The sequence below is a fragment of the Lissotriton vulgaris genome, chromosome 3_1 (genome assembly GCF_964263255.1).
Source record: "Lissotriton vulgaris chromosome 3_1, aLisVul1.2, whole genome shotgun sequence".
NCBI classification, from domain to species: domain Eukaryota; kingdom Metazoa; phylum Chordata; class Amphibia; order Caudata; family Salamandridae; genus Lissotriton; species Lissotriton vulgaris.
The window spans coordinates 540,217,351-540,232,569 of NC_141689.1; the positions used below are offsets into that span (position 1 = coordinate 540,217,351).

Genomic DNA, 15,219 nt, shown 5'->3' on the forward strand with positions numbered 1-15,219 from the left:
TTTTGAGTCCAGACGGTGGAGCCTCTCTTCCTCTCTCGAGGGATGCGGAGGCGGAAAGAAGGTGGGCAGGGTGATAGATTGCCCAATGTGGAAGGCCGTGACTACCTTGGGTAGGAAGGAGGGCCTTGTCCGTAACAAAACCTTGTCCGGATGGACTGAAAGGAAGGGAGGTTTACAAGATAGAGCCTGGAGCTCACTCACTCTCCTGGCAGAGGTGATGGCTACTGTAGGAAGGTGGATACCCGACTATGGTTGCCCCTAACTTTTTGCCTGGTGTTTTGCTGGTTTTCCGACTTAGTTTACCTGGGGCCCTGCCAATCAGGACCCCAGGCCTACTGCTCTCTCTCTAAAATGGATTCCATGTACCTTAGGTACATTTCCAATTGGTACTGGGCCACCTTATCAGACCCTGTAACTCAGGGCATAGGTGTACCCAGGGCCTACCAGGGGCTGAAGCATGTATTATGCCACCCCTGGATGGCCATCTAAATCTGACACAACTGGCTGCACGACAGCTGGGGCAAGGTGGTGTACTCACCCTTTGCTTTAGATATAGTATACCTATATCTGACCCTAAAAATGGACACACAGATTCCTATCAGTCACTCCTATGGCAGGCCTTGACAATCCTGAAGGCAGAGTGCTTGGAATCGTGTGAGATGGTGCTCTGGCATGAGCTGAGCCCGGTTGCAGCTTGCGGAACCAAGTCCTAATAGCTGTTCCATGATAATGCATACCATATACTCTTAAGTGCATTATAATCCTCGCGGTTAAATGCTATCTCTGGTATTGCCTTATCAAAACATGTCGAGTAAGGTGTCATACGAATTGGAATACTAACCCCTCGCCAATTCTGGCGACGGGGTTAGCATTCCATCCTTCTAGAGGGACACGACATGTATGTAACTGTGAACCCCGGTTAAAGTAAACTGAAGCCTCAGCTCCACAAAATGGATGCTGCCACCACAGACACGAGTCTGACCTCCTGCTGCTGGGAGTCCTTCCAGCGAGGAGAGCTTGGACAAAGGGTTTCCTGTCAGGGGCGGTGCTAGCACCATCCCAGACAGGGTTTTGTGTATCCTGGGTAGGCAGGGCTTTACAGGAAGGTGACTGCAGAGTGGCACCCCGGTGCTCACTACGCATCTGCCGGCTAGAACCAGTTCCAGGGGCACACCAGCCCCTGGCCTGGGGAAAGTCCGGCATGGGAGAGGGGTGTAACCACCCCCCTTCCTGGTCCCACCCCTAGGGCAGGACCTAGTCGCGTACCCACCCCTTTCTTTAGGATAAAGGCAGGAGCGGGGACCCTTCCAAATTAGATCATCTTTGAATCCTGAAACTACTTTCTACGAAAGGAACTCAAGACTTCTTCTCAAGATTTCTCCCTTGTGACTAAGGAGTAGTCACCCTGCATCCGCAGGCACCATCTAAGAACTCTGCGGTTTGCTGCACGTCCTTCCTCAGGAATCCGACCGACCAGCACGACGAGACCCAGCTTCCCTGGCACCTATGACCTCTACCTACCTCTACAGCTAAGCTGAGAACCGTAGGTGTGACGAGACCTCGAGGGACCGGCCATCGTCAGAACTACACGACTTCTATCCAGCACGACCGCCGAGGGATCCTCTGGTGAGTGCTTTGGGGTCCGAGAAGCCCCGACCCTGAGCAGCTCCAGCACCGAAGTCCAGCCTCCCAGCATCTCCACGATCTGCGTGGGGCCCTTCTGCTTTTTGCTGCTCACCGCGTTGTTTGGCTACTAGCCCGCTGGCTTGTGGCCTTCCTAACGACGCCCGACGACATCACCGCTGCTGGTCTGGTTGCTCCAGACTGGCTCTTGCTCCCTTCCAAAAGAGGAGCACCCCGGACCCTCCTGGTCCACTCCAGACGCCATTTTAGGTCCACCGCATGGGCTTGAATTTGCCAAGACTTGTTGCCCCAATCCTGGGTCCAGCAACGTCGACAGCATCATCCATCGTGGGACAGCTTGCACCTCCATCCTGGTCGCCGACAACGCCTCCTGGTCCGTGAGACTGCAGAGCCCAGCGTCGCCCACTCACCTAGTCGAGGTGACTACCATCTGGTGCCCTCCTGGTGCCACCTGACTACTGGCTAGTAGTCACGAACTTGGTCCCCTCTGCTTTCAGGTGTCATCCATCTTCGATCCAGGCTTGGATCACTCAAACAATCTTCACTGGTCGCCTGCCAGCAACTTCTTTCTTCAGGCTCCTGGTTCGTCTACGAGGATTCCCGACGTCTTTTGAGACATATGCAGCTGCAGCCCCTGGGCTAGGTAACTTCGGCATTTCGGTGCCCCAGCATAGCCTCACTATCCAAGGGTCAGGATTCACTGTCGTTTTCGATCTACCTTATCGGGTTCGCCCGAGAACACTAACTTTGCCTTTACTAGCTCCCATAGACTTTGTCCCGCATCCCGCGTGAGAGTGCACACTCTGCACCCGAGTCCCCTAGGCCTCCTACTAGTAATCTGAAGGTTCAGTAACGTAGTCCTAGCGATTCCAAAGCCTATTAGTACAGTACTTACCTGCTAGTAATTTCGCATTCCACTTCCATAGTATATGGTTTTCCGTGCCCCTCTGGCATTTGTGTAAATTGTGCAACTTGAAGTATTTTTATAAGAGTTTTGTTGTGTGCTTAGTACCCTGTCCTCATAAAGAGTACAGGGCTGTTGTGATCTAAATAAATACACTGTTTATTTTCATAACACTTGTGTGGTGTCCTTTCACTTGGTGTTCAAGGGGTATATGTGATGGTATAACAGCTGGCTTAACACGCCCTCTAGAGTTTCGCCCGAAGACTGCTCGTATCCACACTACTAGGATAGCTGGTCTATAAGGTTGACTTACAACCAATCACCATAAGGGTTGTTTGGACTGATACAAAGTGCTCACTAGAATAGTGAACATTATATATCAGGCCAACTTCTCACAGCTACCAGGAAGGCAGTTTTCAAAGTTAGAAGGCGAAGAGGACAGTTGTGGAGTGGCTCAAAGGGAGAGCACATCAGAAATGTAGGAACCAAGTTCAAGTCCCACTGAGGTATCACAAAGGACACAGGAGGGTACGTATGCGTGATGCCTTTCAGGAATCGATTAACGATAGGGGACTTGAACAAAGAAGGTCGATCAGGCAGCCTCAAAAAGGCTGAAAGAGCAGAAAGGTAGCCCTTGATAGTGCCCAGAGCAGAGCCCTGCTGGGCAAGAGAGAGAAGAAAGAGAAGAACCTCAGAAAGAGGGAAATTAAGGGGATCCACAGCCTTTGATGTGCACCATGCCACAAATCTGTTCCACCTACAGGCGTATACCGACTTTGTGGAGGGACGCCTGGCTGCCAGAATAATGTTACAAACTTCAGGAGGCAAGTCAAATGGCCTCAACTGTCGCAGCTCAATTTCCAATCATGGAGGTGAAGACTGGACAGGTTCGGGTGGAGGACCGTCCCCTGCTGCTGCGACAGAAGGTCCTCCTGAAGAGGCAGACGAACCGGGGGATCGACTGACATACTGAGTAGCTCGGGATACCAGTACCTTCGTGCCCAGTCCGGAGCCACAAGGATGACTTGAGCCCGATCGCGTTTGATCTTCTTCAGCACTCTGGGCAGAAGTGGCATAGGCGGAAAGGCGTACAACAGACCGCAACTCCACTCGCGACGAAAAGCGTCTAAGAGCGAGTGCCGCCTTGGAAATTCAAACGCGCAGAACTGATGACATTGCGCGTTCTCTTCGGTGGCGAATAGATCTAACCAAGGCTCTCCCCACTGCTGAAAGAGACCTTGTGCCACGTCCGAGTTCAGACGCCATTCGTGATCCATCATGCACCGGCGGCTGAGTTCGTCCGCCCTGGCGTTCAGAGAACCTGCCAGGTGCTGAACCACCAGAGTCACGCCCTGATGTTCCAGCCATTGCCAGAGGCGCAGAGCCTCCTGGCAGAGGGTCCACGACCCCACCCCGCCCTGTTTGTTGCAGTACCACATGGCGGTGGTGTTGTCCGTGAACACCTGCACTACACTCTCCCGAACAGAGGGGAGGAATGCCTTCAGTGCTAGACGAATCGCCCGTAGCTCCAAAAGGTTGATATGGAGCCGGGACTTCGCCGGAGACCAGAGGCCTCTGATCTCCGCCTCTCCCATGTGGCCTCCCCAGCCCTGGAGGGACGCGTCCGTCACAACTATGTGCTCCGGTTGGGGAAGGGAGAGGGATCTGACGCTGACCCAATCGCGGTCCATGAGCCACCACTGCAACTGTCTCGCAGTGCCCTCCAAGATCAGGACATGGTCGGCCAGGTTGCCCTGATGCTGGGCCCACAAACTTCAGGTCCCACTGCAGAGCCCGCATCCGCCACCGGGCGTGATGCCCCAGAAGGATGCAGGAAGCCATCAGCCCCAGAAGCCGCAGCGTCAACCTGACCGAAACCCGGGATAAAGGCTGGAAGATTGGAATCAGAGCCTGTATATCCCGAACCCGCTGCTCGGGTGGGTAAACCCGAAACTGCGTCGAGAACCGCTCCGATGAAAAGGAGCTTCTGAGAGGGGCACAGGTGTGACTTCGGCACATTGATGGAGAACCCCAGCTGGTGCAAGAGGTCTGCCGTCGTCTGGAGGTGGCTGACGACTGTCTGGGGCGAGCCCGCCTTCAACAACCAGTCGTCGAGGTAGGGAAAGACTGAAACCCCTAACCTGCGCAGATGAGCTGCGACCACCGCCATCACTTTCGTGAACACCCGTGGGGCGCTGGTAAGGCCGAAGGGGAGCACGGTAAACTGAAAGTGCTTGTGGCCTACCGTTAACCGCAGGTAACGCCGGTGGGCCGGCAGGACGGGGATGTGAAAATAAGCATCCTGAAAGTCCAACGCTACCAGCCATCTCCAGGGTCCAGGGCAGCTAAGACCTGAGCCAAAGTCAGCATCTTGATCTTCTCCTTCCGGAAGAAGCTGTTGACGTTCCTTAGGTCCAAGATAGGGCGTAGGCCCCCTTTGCCCTTCTTGGGTACCAGAAAGTAGTGGGAGTAACAACCACACCCTACTTCTGGCCCAGGAACGAGCTCGATGGCCCCCTTGGCCAAGAGGGCCGTGACTTCCTCTTGCAGAAGTTGCAAGTGATCCCCCGACACGCTGTGGAATTGCGGTGGCATGGCTGGAGGGGTCGCCTCGAAGGGGAGGGAGTAGCCCCTTCGGACGATCTGCAGCACCCACCTGTCCGACGTGACAGTGCGCCAGTGGGAGAGGTGATGGCGAACCCTGCCTCCCACAGGCGTCACATGGGCCTGAAAACTCGGAAGGTTTGGAGGGAGGTGTGGACTGGCCTCGCCGTTGTCCCCGACCACGGCCGCCACCGCGCTGTTGCACATTCTGCGGTGCGTGGCTGGCAGAACGTGTGGGGGCGCCCCTTCCTTGGCCACGAAAGGAGCGAAAGGCACCCGATTGCTGGCGTGTGGCCGAGATGCCCAAGGACTTGGCCGTAGCCCTGGAGTCCTTAAAACGCTCAAGCGCATGTCTGCCTTGTCGCCAAAGAAGCGACGGCCATCGAACGGCATGTCCCGAAGTGTGGCCTGGACATCGGCCGAAAAGTTGGCGGACCTCAACCAGGCGTGGCGTCGAACCACCACTGTCGTTGCCATCGCCCTGCCCAGTGAGTCCGTGGTATCCAGCCCACACAGGATGGAATATCGCGCTGCATCTCCCCCCTCCACAAGGGTTTGGGCGAGTTTAGCCCGGACCTCCTCCGGACATTGTGGCAGCACGTCTACGACCGCGTGCCACAGGGTGTGGGTGTAGCGGCCCAAGAGACAGGCGGTATTGACAGACCGCAGCCCTAAGCTTAGGGACGAGAACACTTTCTTCCCAAACTGTTCATATATCTTGGATTCCCGATTGGGCGGAGCAGACGGGAATGCTGTCTGGGAAGTGGAAGCCTGGATAACCAGGCTCTCGGGGGTGGGATGGGTGGACAAAAAGCAAGGGTCGCCCGGGGCCGGGCGGTAGCGTCTGGCCACGTTCCTATCCACAGGCGGACCTGTGGCGGACTTGGACCAAGTGCCCACAAGAACGTCACACAAGGCCTCATTGAACGGCAGCAGAGGCTCGCTGGAGCTTGACTGTGGTTTGAGGACCTCAGTGAGGAGGTTAGTCCTCAAGGCCGCGACGGGGAGCTCAAGGTTTAAGGCCTTGGCCGCCCTCGTCAACACTACACTGTAAGTAGACCCCTCCTCCGAAGCCACGGTTGGAGGGGAGACAAATCCAGTGTCAATACCACTGGTCTCCCCAAGCTCATATGTCCAGTCCTGTTGAGATTGGCACTCCAGTGCCAGAGGGTCCTCAGACCCCTCCCAATCCCCCTCGTCACCCGTCTCCTGTAAAACAGGATTAACAGACGGGGCCTCCTCATGGAAATACAAATCTCCAAAGGCCGTCGGAAGCGGCGCCCAGCGGCGATGTTCCGGCGCCAGAGTCGGACCGAAGGGAACATTGGGACGGCGTCCACTGTGGGCGCCGGCGGCGACACCCGTGGGGCTGGCGCCGGTGAGGTTGACCGGCGACGACCCGGATCCGAAAGCGGATCCGGTGAGGTCCTGCGGCGCCGGGACCGAAGTCGCCGGCGGCGTCGGGGCCGAAGCACCTGACGGCGTCGGGGCCGAAGCACCCGACCCGCTAGGGCCTCCAGCCGGGACCGTTGGGCCCGGAGGCGCCACGGAACCAGACTGAGGAGGGAGGGACCTCATGGCCATGAGGTACCGCTCGATCTCTTCCGGCGTCGCGCCTTGCCGTGCCGTGCCCAGGGACCCGAAGGTGTGGGGCAGGTGGCGACGCTTGAGACTCCCTCGGAGTCGCGTGGGCGGTGTCGCCCGAACCCCCGGCCGCATCGTGCGTGTGTCGGGGTGGGCCGGAGGAACGATGACGTCTCTCCGACCTCTCTTGCCTCTTACCTGAGGACTTGGATCCTAACGACCGATGTCCACTCCCGGAGCTGCGATGACTCCGACCCCACGACCGGTCCCGCGACCTCCCATGGGACCGGGACCTGGAACGGCGCAGGGCCGACTGCCGGAGCTCGAGTCGCTAGCGGGACCGCTCCCGCCTAGCTTTAGACGTCAAGGCCCAGCAGTCGGAGCAGGTGCGGTCGTCGTGGTCGAGGCCTAAACACTTCAGGCACCGGCGATGGGGGTCCGTAACCGACATCAGTCGGTCGCACTTCGAACAGGGTTTGAACCCGGGCATCCCTACCGGCACTGATAGAGTCGAAGACTCGAGAAAAGAAATGATCAAAAGATCAAAAAGTTTAGTCAAAAATGACTAGGAGTAGAGCTAGCTGGCGCGGAAAAAAGAAGAGCTGACGTCAGCGCGCATGGGCGGCATCTAAGTACTCCGAGGACGTCATTCTGGCGCTAACGACGCAGACGACGACGGGGAGCCACGGACGACGCCTATCGACGTGCAGGGGTATTGCTACGCAAAAAAATTCCAGGTCCAGTCTGACGCCTGGGGATATTCTAAGGTAAGGAATCTATCACTAACGTGTCTCTTTCAGATTGCCAGAATCACATCACAGACTTCAGGAAGGCAAGTCAAGTGGCCTCAACTGTCGCTTCTAAATCTCCACGCATGTAGGTGGAGACTGGACAGGTTTGGGTGGAGGAACGCCCTCTGTTGATGCGACAGAAGGTCCTCCTGAAAAGGCAGACGTATCGGGGAGATCGACTGACATACTGAGTAGCTTGGGATACCAGTATCTTCATGCCCAGTCCGGAGCCACAAGGATGACTTGGGCCCGGTCGCGCCACATCATCTTCAGCACTCTGGGCAGAAGTGGTATAAGTGGAAAGGCGTACAACAGACCGCAACTCCACTCGCGATGAAGAGTCTTCGAGCGAGTGCCGCCTTGGAAATTCCAACGGCAAGATCTGATGTCATTGCGCGTTCTCTTCTGTGGCGAATAAGATCTAACCAAGGCTCTCCCCACGGCTGAAAAAGCCCTTGCGTCACGTCCGAGTTCAGACGCCATTCGTGATCCATCATGCACCGGCGGCTGAGTTCGTCTGCCCTGGCATTCAGGGAACCTGCCAGGTGTTGTACCACCAGGGTGGCGCCCTGGTGTTCCAGCCATGTCTGTCCAGAGGCGCAGAGCCTCCTGACATAGGGTCCACGACCCCACCCCGCCCTGTTTGTTTCAGTATCCACATTGGGGTGGTGTTGCCCGTGAACACCTGCACTACACTTCCCCGGACAGAGGGAAGGAATGCCTTCAGTGCAAGTCGAATCGCCTGCAGCTCCAGGTGGATATGGAGCCGGGACTCCGCCGGAGACCAGAGGCCTCTGATCTCCACCTCTCCCATGTGGCCCAAATCCCAGGAGGGACGCATTCGTCACCACTGTGTGCTCCGGTTGGGGTAGGAAGAGGGATCTGCCGCTGACCGAATCGCAGTCCGTGAGCCACCACTGCAACTTTCTTGCAGTGCCTTCCGAAATCAGAACGTGGTCGGACAGGTTGCCCTGATGCTGTGCCCACTGGAACTTCAGGTCCCATTGCAGAGCCCGCATCCGCATGAAGGAGGCCATCAGCCCCAGGAGCCACAGCGACATCCTGACTGAGACTCAGGATAAAGGCTGAAAGATCGGAATCAGAGCCTGAATATCCCAAACCCGCTGCTCGGGAGGATAAACCAGAAACTGCACCGAGTACAGAACCGCTCCGATGAAGAGGAGCTTCCGAGAGGGGCATAGGTGTGACTTCGCCACGTTGATTGAGAAACCCAGCAAGTGCAGGAGATCGGCCGTAGCCCGCCCTCAACAACCAGTCTTCGAGATAGGGGAAGACTGGAAGTCCTGATCTGTGCAGATGAGCTGCGACCACCGCCATCACTTTCGAGAACACCCGTGTGGCACTGGTGAGGCCGAAGGGGAGCATGGTAAACTGAAAGTGCTCCTGGCCTACCGTGAACCGCAGGTGGGCCGGCAGGACGGGGATGTGGAAATATGCGTCCTGCAAGTCCACGCTACCATCTAGTCTCCAGGGTCTAGGGCAGCCAGGACCTGACCTAAAGTCACCATCTTGAACTTCTCCTTGCGGAGGAAGCCGTTGACGCTCCGGAGGTCCAAGATAAAGCGCAGGCCCCCTTTGCCCTTCTTGGGAACCAGAAAGTAGTGGGAGTAGCAACCACGTCGAACTTCTGGCCCAGAAACATGCTGGATGGCCCCCTTGGCCAAGAGGGCCGTAACTTCCTCCTGCAGAAGCTGCAAGTGATCCCCTGACAAGCGGTGGTACTGCAGTGGCATGGCAGGAGGGGTTGCCTCGAAGGGGAGGGAGTAGCTTCTTCAGACGATTTGCAGCACCCACCTGTCCAAAGTGATGGTATGCCAGTGGAGGAGGTGATGGCGAACCCTAGCCCCCCCCCACCCCTCCCGGTGTTGAATGGGCCTGAAAGCTAAGACTAGGAAGGCTTTGAGGCAGGCTTTGAGGCAGATGCTGCGGGAGTGGATGTGGAGTGACCGGGCCTCTGTCCCCCTGCGCCGCCACGGTGGTTACAACGTCCGCGACCGCGTTGAGGTTGGTTCAGCGGATGGAAGAAGGTATGGTGGCGCCCCTTTCTTGGCCACTAAAGGGGCGAAAAGCATAAGTCTGCTGGCGTTGGCCCGACAGGCTCAAGGACTTGGCCGTAGCCCAGGAGTCCTTGAAACGCTCATGCGCACGGTCTGCTTTGTTGCCAAAAAGGCGACGGCCATCGAAGGGCATGACCATGAGTGTGCTCTGGACATCCACCGAAAAATTGGCAGACCTCAGCCAGGCATGGAGACCGATCGCAATCATCGTGGAAATCGCTTTGCCCAGCGAGTCCGTGGTATGAAGTCCACATCGGATGGAATACAGTGTCGCATCTCACCCCTCAGCAAGAGACTTGGCGAGCCGTGTTCGGGCCTCCTACGGACACTTAGGCAGCACGTCCGCCACCGTATACCACAGGGAGTGGGTGTAACGGCCCAAAATACAAGCAGTATTAATGGACCACAACCCCAACTGAGGAGAACAGTTTCTTCCCAAACTGATCTAGCCTTTTGGATTCCCGATCCAGGGGAGTGGACAGGAATGCGGTCTGGGATGTAGAGGCCTGGATCACCAGACTCTAGGGAGTGGGGTGCACAGACAGAAAGCAGGGTTTGCCCGGAGCTGGGTGATGGCGTCGGGCCACATTCCAATCCACAGGGGTCACTGTGGAGGGCCTGGACCAAGTGCCCATCAGAATGTTGGAGAGGGCCTCATTGAACGGCAGCATAGGCTCCGAAGAACTTACTGGCAGTTGAAGCACCTCAGTGAGATTAGTTCTCACAGCAGCAGCACGGAGCTCAAGAGCCAAGGCCTTGGCTGCCCTGCGCAACACCACACCATATGTAGCACCCTTCTACGTTGCCACGGAGGGAGGAGAGTTGAAACCAGTGTCCCACTGGCCTCCCCCAGCTCATCTGCCCAGTTCTGACCTGTAGGAAGGTGGATATCTGACTATGGTTACTCCCAACTTTTGCCTAGTGTTTTGCTGGTTTTTCGACTTAGTTGACCTGGGACCCTGCTATTCAGGGCCCCAGGCCTGCTGCTCTCTCTGTAAAATGGATTCCATGTACCTTAGGTACATATCTAATTGGATACTGGGCCACCTTATCAGTCTCTGTATCCAGGGCATAGGTGTACCCAGGGCCTACCAGGGGCTGCAGCATGTATTATGCCACCCCTGGCTGGCCATCCAAATCTGACACAACTGGCTGCACGACAGCTGGGGCAAGGTGGTGTAATCACCCTTTGCTTTAGATATAGTATCCCTATATCTAACCCTAAAATGGACACATGTATTCCTATCAGTCACTCCTACGGCAAGCCTTAACAATCCTGAAGGCAGAGTGCTTGGAATCATGTGAGATGGTGCTCTGGCATGAGCTGAGCCCGTTTGCAGCTTGCGGAACCAAGTCCTAATAGCTGTTCCATGATAACGCGTACCATATACTCTTAAGTGCATTATAATCCTCGCGGTTATTTGCTAACTTTGGTATCGCTTTATCAAAACATGTCGAGTAAGGTGTCATACGAATTGGAATACTAACCCCTCGCCAATTCTGGCGACGGGGTTAGCATTCCACCCTTCTAGAGGGACACGACATGTATGTAACTGAGAACCCCGGTTAAAGCGAACTCGAGCCTCAGCATCACAAAATGGATGCTGCCACCACAGACACAAGTCTGACCTCCTGCTGCTGGGAGTCCTTCCAGCGAGGAGAGCTTGGACAAAGGGTTTCCTGTCAGGGGCGGTGCTAGCACCATCCCAGACAGGGTTTTGTGTATCCCAGGTAGGCAGGGCTGAGAGGAAGGTGACTGCAAGTGGCACCCCGGTGCTCACTGTGCATATGCCGGCTTGAACCAGTTCCAGGGGCACACAAGCCCCTGAGCTGGGGAAAGTCCGGACAAGGGAGAGGGGTTTAACCACCCCCCTCCTGGTCCCACCCATAGGCAGGACCTAGTCGCGTGCCAGCTCTTTTTTTTAGAATAAAGGTAGGAGCGGGCCCCCTTCCCAATTTAGATCATTCTGAATCTTGACTACTTTCCACGAAAGGACTCTTGACTTTTTCTGAAGACTCTCCCTTGTGGCTAAGGAGTAGCCACCCTGCACCCACAGGCACCACCTAAGCATCGCGGTTTGCTTTAAGTCCATCCTCCGGATCAAGACTGCCCAGCTCGACGAGACCCGGATTCCCTGGCATCTCTGACCTCTACCTGCATCATCAGCCACGCTGAGATTCGTGGGTGTGACGAGACCTGAAGGGACCAGCCATCTTCAAAACTGCACGACATTTATCCAGCACGACCGCCAAGGGATCCTCGAGTGAGTGCTTTGGGATCTGAGAAGCCCTAACCCTGAGCAGCTCCAGCACCGAAGTCCAGCCCCCCCAGCATCCACGAGATCTGCGTGGGGCCCTTCTGCTCTTTGCTGCTCACCGCGTTGTCCGGTCACTTGCCTGCTGGCTTGTGGCCCTCCTGACGACAAACCACGACGATTGCATCGCTGGTCTGGTTGCTCCAGACTGGCCCTAGCTCCCCTCTAACAGAGGAGCACCCCGGACCCTCCTGGTCCACTCCAGACGCCATCTTGACTCCACCGCGTGGGCTTGACTTTGCCAAGGTTTGTTGCCCCAATCCTGGGTCCAGCATCGCCTACAGCAGACACCTTCGTGGGACAGCTCATACCACCAGCCTGGTCACCGACAACGCCTCCTGGTCCGAGGGACAGCAGAGTCCAGCGTCGCCCACTCACCTGGTCGAGGTGACTTCATCCGGTGCCATCCTGGTGCCCACCTAATCACTGGCTAGTGATTAAGAACTGAGTCCCCTCTGCTTTCAGGTCGTCTCCATCATCGATCCAGGCTTGGATCACATCGAACATCTTCACTGGTCGCCTGCCAGCAACTTCTTCTTTCGGGCTCCATAGACTTCAACGAGGATTCCCGACGTCTTTTGAACCCTATGCAGCCGCAGCCCCTGGGCTAGGTAACCTGAGCATTTCGGTGCTCCAACGTAGGTTCACTATCTAAGTGTCCAGATCCTTTTTCGTTTTCAGTCTATCTAGTCGGATTCGTCCGATAACAGTAACTTTACGAATACTAGTATCCATAGACTTTGTCCCGCATCCCGCGTGAGAGTGCACACTCTGCACCCGATCTCCCTAGGCCTCCTGCTCCTAACCTGAAGGTTCAGTAGTGTAGTCCTAGCGATCCTGAAGCCTCTGGATCTTGTTACTTACCTGCTAGTATTTCGCATTCCACTTTTAGTGTACATGGTTTTTCGTGCCCCTCGGGCATTTGTGTAAATTGTGCAACTTAAAGTATTTTCTTAAGAGTTTTGCTGTGTGCTTAGCTCCCTGACTCATAAAGAGATCAGGGTAGACTTGTTTTAAATAAATATCCTTTTATTTTCATAACAACTTGTGTGGTGTCCTTTCACTTGGTGTTCAAGGGGTATATGTGATGGTATAACAGCTGGCTTAACACGCCCTCTAGAGTTTTAGCCTAAAGACTGCTTTTGTCCACGCTACTAGGATAGCTGGTCTATAAGGTTGACTTACAACCAATCATCAATAAGGGTTGTTTGGTATGATACACAGTGATCACTAGAATAGTGAGCACTATATATCAGGCCAACTTCTCACATGACCTAACTGGCACTGTTGTGCCAGAGGGTCCTCAGACCCCTCCCAGTCCTCCCCTTCATCTGTGTCCTGATAAACAGGCATAAAGGACGGAGCCGGGTCGTAAGTGAAGGCATCACCCATCGAAGCTGGACACCACCCAGCGTCGGACCCGTACCGGGGCTGAAACCGAGGATGGCGTCGTCCGAGGACGGCGCCGGGAGTGGCACTGTAGGGGTCGGCGCCAGCGGAGGAGTCGTGATGTCGACTGGCGTCGACCGGGATCCAGGCCTGGATCCAGAGGGGTCCTGCGGCGTCTGGACCGAAGTCGCCTACGGCGCCGAAGCGTTGGTATGCTAGGACCCCCAGTCAGGTTCGTGGGGCCCGAAGGCGCATCGGCGTGCCTCAACAGCGGAAAGAGTCCTCATGGCCACGACAAAATCTCACCCGGAGTCATATGAAGCCCAGGGACCAGAGGGTGAGAGGCCGGACGCGACACCTGCGGCTCCGGCACGGGGTGGTGCCACCCAAACCCGCGTCGCGCGACTGGCGAGGGGAGTCAGAAGAGAGATGTCGCCTTTTTGACTTCTTCGACTTATCGGAGGATTTAGACCCCGACCAGTGGTGATGGCTCGATGAGCGTCGATGGCTACGGCTCTGCAACCGGTCCCTCGACTTCCTCTTCGACCGGGACTTCAAGCGGGTCAGAGCCGCCTGCCAGAGCTCGAGAAGCTTATGGGACCGCTCCAGACTAGCTTTTGAGATCAAGGCCCGGCAGTCGGGGCACGACTTGTCGTTGTGGTCGGCCCCGAGACAGTAGAGACACCGACATCAGACGGTGACAAGCGTTGCATAGTTTAAATACAGGCATCCCTACCGGCACCAGGAGTCGAATCAACTCGAAAAAGATGGTCAAAATAGACCAAAAAAGTTAGTAAAAAAGTGACTAAGGGTACTAGCTCTACCCGGATCTGCACTTGGTGGCACAGAAAAAAGAAGAACTGACGTTAGAGCGCGAGGGCAGCGTCTAAGTACTCCAGCAACATCATCCCGGCGATCACGATGCCGACGACGGACGCGGAGCTGCAGACGACGCCTACCGACGCGCAGGGGTACTGCTGATGAAAACTTTTCGGATCCAGTCTGACGCCTGGGAATATTCTAAGGTAAGGAATCGAACACTAACGTTTCTTTCAGATAAAACTTTTGAAGAGCCCTGGTTTCAGAAGCAAGTGATCAACTTAGGAATAAACAAATATTCCAGCTATGCATTTGATGAAGGCCAGATGGGCTGGCTTCATGCCATAGGGAAGGACTCTCCATTAATGGTGTTTGCGTGCTGTACTCAGTGATTTGAGCAAATTGCATTTTGAAAGTACACTTCTAAAAGATCTTTGGCTCACATCAATCTTGTTGAGCAGTGAAAATGTGATTAAATGTGAACATACTTTCCTATTTGAACGGCTTGTTTTCAATCAGAAGATCTAAAATAGTACACTATTCTTATCTCATATCTGATTTTAAAAGGCCACAACTGGAGCAAATGCCATGATTCATTTGGTATTTCCGAATGGGGGTGATTTACTTTTTAATAGGAAGTTTACCTCCTGAATCAGCTGGTCTAGAAGAGAAGCACTCAACATGTTGGCGTCATTTGGCAACAGGGACTGTAAAATCTAATAGTTCATCCGTTCTGCACCCATATCAACCACACATTTGTCCTTTGACTTCTTTCGACCATTCTGAAAATTGATTACATTTTCACTTCAGATAGAGTAGTCAACAGTGGGGGAAGTATTATCGGACAATTGCTTGAGGGACTGGAGCTTTTCCAACAGTAGCCAAAGTTCGCCAATTGCTTCTGTATCATGGTATTTTTCGCGTCAGAAACTTTGCTGTTGGTCTTAGAGAAGTCCGAGTAGGGACTATGATGCTTCTGGAGGCCTTTCCCAGATCCCCTGAATTTATCTTAGGGAAATATTTCCAATCCCTACAATTAAGTGTTTCAGCAACAGATGTTGTGGAACTCACTGTCGATGAGGCTAGTGCAC

The 15,219-nt window shown here is 55.1% G+C and overlaps 1 protein-coding gene across 1 annotated transcript in view; it reads right to left on the minus strand.

The window, feature by feature from the left end:
- TNPO1 (transportin 1) overlaps positions 1-15,219 on the minus strand; it is a 1,561,564-nt gene that overhangs the window by 208,534 nt on the left and 1,337,811 nt on the right. The gene's annotated exons all lie outside the window — the stretch shown is intronic.